Source organism: Lagenorhynchus albirostris, chromosome 19 (genome assembly GCF_949774975.1).
Source record: "Lagenorhynchus albirostris chromosome 19, mLagAlb1.1, whole genome shotgun sequence".
NCBI classification, from domain to species: Eukaryota; Metazoa; Chordata; class Mammalia; order Artiodactyla; family Delphinidae; genus Lagenorhynchus; species Lagenorhynchus albirostris.
This window is the reverse complement of record NC_083113.1, coordinates 2,836,230-2,840,401: the sequence shown is the minus strand read 5'-3', so window position 1 is coordinate 2,840,401 and position 4,172 is coordinate 2,836,230. Positions and strand designations below refer to the sequence as shown.

Here is a 4,172-nt window from a genome sequence, read left to right as displayed (position 1 = left end):
GATCAGGGATGTGAAGAATTCCCAGATATAAATGTCTGTGAAATAGAAGCATGTTTTATATGTACTTAATATCTTAATTCCAATAATATCTCACCTCCATTCAGTATAAAGATCTCAGATACTTCTTGGTTCTTAGTGTACCACTTACAAGACATTAAACAGTTTGGTTCAACCAATATTCAGACCACAAACACTGTGCTGAGTATCTTCATATCCCTTTCTTGGAGAGAGGCATTTTTAAAAAATAAATTTATTTATTTATGGCTGCGTTGGGTCTTCGTTGCTGTGCACAGGCTTTCTCTAGTTGCGGCGAGCAGGGGCTACTCTTCGTTGTGGTGCATGGGCTTCTCATTGCTGTGGTCTCTCTTGTTGTGGAGCACGGGCGCTAGGCAGGCGGGTTCTAGAGCGCAGGCTCAGTAGTTGTAGCACACGGGCTTAGTTGCTCCACAGCATGTGGAATCTTCCCCGACCAGGGCTCGAACCCGTGTCCCCTGTGTTGGCAGGCAGATTCTTAACCACTGCGCCGCCAGGGAAGTCCGGCATTTTCTTAATTAACCCCAATTACACCCCTGTAGAATCTTTTTAATCAGAGGAATGTTAAGAGCCTTTATTTGTTATTGAATGACTGCAGTTCTTAAGGGTCAGCTGTGGTCAGTAAGGAGGGCAAATTTTGGATTTAAAAGCCTTTCTTGTCTCTAATACAAACTGTTTATTCCTACTCTAAGATGGTCAAACTTTTTAACAAATTTATTTCCTAATTTCTCTTAGCAGTAGTTCTGTTTCTTTCCTTATAGCTCTTACTATATTTCGCTTCATCAATATAATTTTTTGGTATTACTATTCTACTAGTCATCTCTCTTTTCTGTTTAATTTTAGTATTTAATTAATTAATTAGTTTATTTATTTTGGCTGCTCTGGATCTTGGTTGTGGCACGTGCTGTCTTTGTTGTGGAATGTGGACTTCTTAGTTGCAGCATGTGAAATCTTAGTTGCAGTGTGCGGGATCTAGTTCCCTGACCAGGGATTGAACACCGGGCCCCCTGTATTGTGAGTGCAGAGCCTTACCCACTGGACCACCAGGGAAGTCCCCTCTGTTTAATTTTTTTTTTTTGTATGTGAATGTTTATAGTGGCTTTATTCATAATCTCCAATAATTATAAACAAACCAAATATCTTTCAATGGGTATATTTTAGAATAAACAGTGATACATTGATACAATAGAATGCTGACTGACAATAAAAAGAACTACTGAACCATTAAAATGTGAACAAATGTCACAGATATTATGCCAGAAAACATATTACCTGATGTTCTGGAAAAGACAAAACTAGGAAAACAAAAATTTGATCAGTGGTTACTAGGAGTGGAAACTGACTTTTGAAAAAACATGAAGGAACTTGGGTGATGGTGGTGCTTCCCAAACTGTATAGATGCCACAGCACTGCACACAAAAAAATCAATTTTACCAAACGTAAATTATCAATAAAACCAACTTTAAAAACCCATCAGTCATTTTTCACCTATCTATTGCCAAAAATCCAAGTCTAATGACCCATCATTTTAGGGAGCCTGTAGGATAACGGGCACTCTTATACATGAGTATAAATTGGTACAACCTCCATGGAAAACAGTTTGGCACCATCTACCAAAACTGCCTAAATCCTTTGACTCAGCAAAAAGCTAATTCTTACCTGGTACTTGCTCATCTGTATGCACACTTCAAGTTACTACATCGCACTCCGGTACCCAGTATTTTCTGAAAGTTTGCTTTAACCGAAAGAACTTCATTCGTACCTGTCTTTGTTAACTGGAAAAAAATTGAGATTTTCACATTTATGAAAAAAGGCAGAGGGGGAAAACAGCAGTTTGTTTTGCAGAGAGCCACTAGAGACGGCAGCATGTCTGGGCAGTGGGAGTGGCACTGCCAAGCACTTTCCCTGGGAACTACTACACTCTGGCATCTCAGCATCCAGAGCCATCACTTTGAATTGTCTGTGAGCATCTGTGTTTTATCCCATTTTATGCCTCTGTTAGCAAGATGTGTCATAAGGCAATTTCTTCAATTTTTGCTATTTTGGCTTACAGAAGGTTTCAGAGGCATACTCCACTTTTGGATTGCAGGGGAAACCTGTATAATTACAAATAATGGAAACCCAAATATCCATAGAATGCACTACTATACTATGCATCAGTAAAGATGGACACTTCCTATGGAATAATCAAATTCATTTGTTATCTGTATAACAGCATGTACTGCACATGGGGTTTTTGGTTAAAAACGGGGAAAGGTAATTATACTAATTTGTTGTGTATGCTTTAAGAAACTAGATACACAAGAAACTAATAGTAATGACTATGGAGAAAGACTGAATTGGGCAGAAATGGATGTTAATTCATGGAAAGGGAGGGAAGTTTGTGGCCTGAAGAGCCCACAGTTGTTTCTTATCCATGTACAGTTAGTACGGACTTGTTCAGTGATGGTTGGGGAAATGTCACTACTTTGTATTTGTAGGTGCTTTGTGAAAAAACTGAGAAGACACTTAGGAAGCTAAGAATGTTGATCCAAAGAGGGAATTCCACTGCAGCTGATAGCACTCCCTTCCAATCCCACTCCTCTTAATAGAGGCTAACATCCCATCAAATTGGCTGAGTCATACCATACCTTCAGGCAGATTTAAAAAAAAGAGAGAGAGAAAAGACACAAAGGAAACGGACTGAGTTATTTAATTAGGTTCTTTGTAAGAAGTTTAGAACACTGCTTTGTGAGGATAAATTCTGTTTGTGAGAGCAAACACAAAGAGGAGGTAGCCTGGAGCTGAGGAACAGCTTTGATTCTTCACAGAATTTGTGAGTCCACAGCTTTCTGATCAACCTTGCGCTGCTTTGTAATCTCGTATTTCTCTCTCTCTGTGTTGAAGATCTCACCTTCCTGGTGCCTGGGCTTACGCAGCTTCTTCTTGAAGTAAGCGTCAGTGAGATGTTCTGGGATTTTCACACCACTGATATCAATTTTGGTGGAAGTGGCAATGACAAATTTCTGGTGTGTTCTCCGCAGAGTATCTCGATTGAGGGACAGAGGCCCAGTCACAAGTAGCAAGCCACAGATCAGCTGCTTCAGGAAAATGACCCTCTTGCCTCTGTGGTGCCCAGTGAGGATAACCAGGATGGTCCCAGGAGTGATGCTGGCGCAGTTTTCTCACATGCTTACTGAAGGGTTTTTTGCCGTGACTCAACAGCTTTCAAGGCACATCTTCAGTAGGATAATACCTAGGCATTTTGCGAAGTTTAACCACCTGGGTAACACCATTCTTGTCACCACCAACTGGTTTTGTGACAGTAGCAAGGACCTTCACCTTCTTTTTCTTTTCAACCTTGGATTTAGATGCTGAATACTTCCTCTTGTACAAGGCCTTTCTGGAATACATAGCCGATCAGGAATATCTGCCAATTCCTCTGACCAGGACAGGGTTTCGGCTGCAGTGGGGTTTCCCCTTCTTAACCTGCTTCACCTTTTGAACCTTGTCACCAGTCTCAGCCTTCTTGGCTTCAGGTTTTTTCTCCTTAATATCTGGCTTCTCAGCCTTTTCACCTGCCATCTTCCAAGATGGGAAAGAGCCCCTCTGTTTAATTTTAAAGAATGTTAATAGGTTCATCATCTAGGCAGGGTGCTGAAGCAGTCTTGAGGTTTCTACTCCTTGCATTCTTCTGCGATTCATTCTGATTCTCCTCTCTGCACTGCTGTTACCTCCCATTAAGCCCTCACCCTCTCCACCTGGAATATATATTTAAACTTGACATATATGTCATGTGTTACCATCAAATGCAGGTATGTGTTAAAACTGGGGATATAGTCAGGCACAAAACATAAAAATCCCTACCTGTCCAGTGGTAATGAGCTCCCTTCAGCTTTTGTTTATCTGGTAATGTCTTTATTTCTCCCTCATTTTTAAAAAAATTAATTTGTATTTATTTTTGGCTGCGTTGGGTCTTCGTTGCTGCACGCGGCTTTCTCTAGTTGTGGTGAGTGGAGGCTACCCTTTATTGCGGTGCCCGGGGTTCTCATTCTGGTGGCTTCTCTTGTTCTGGAGCATGGGCTGTAGGTTCGCAGGCTTCAGTAGTTGTGGCATGTGGACAACTGGGAAAAGTGAAGACTATGCCCAGGGAAGCCCTC

At 41.1% G+C, this 4,172-nt stretch overlaps 1 pseudogene; it reads right to left on the bottom strand.

Annotated features, from left to right (window-relative positions):
- Positions 1–2,748: 2,748 nt before the first annotated feature.
- On the bottom strand, positions 2,749–3,597 carry LOC132509548 (large ribosomal subunit protein eL6-like; annotated as a pseudogene).
- Between the last annotated feature and the right edge of the window lie 575 nt (positions 3,598–4,172).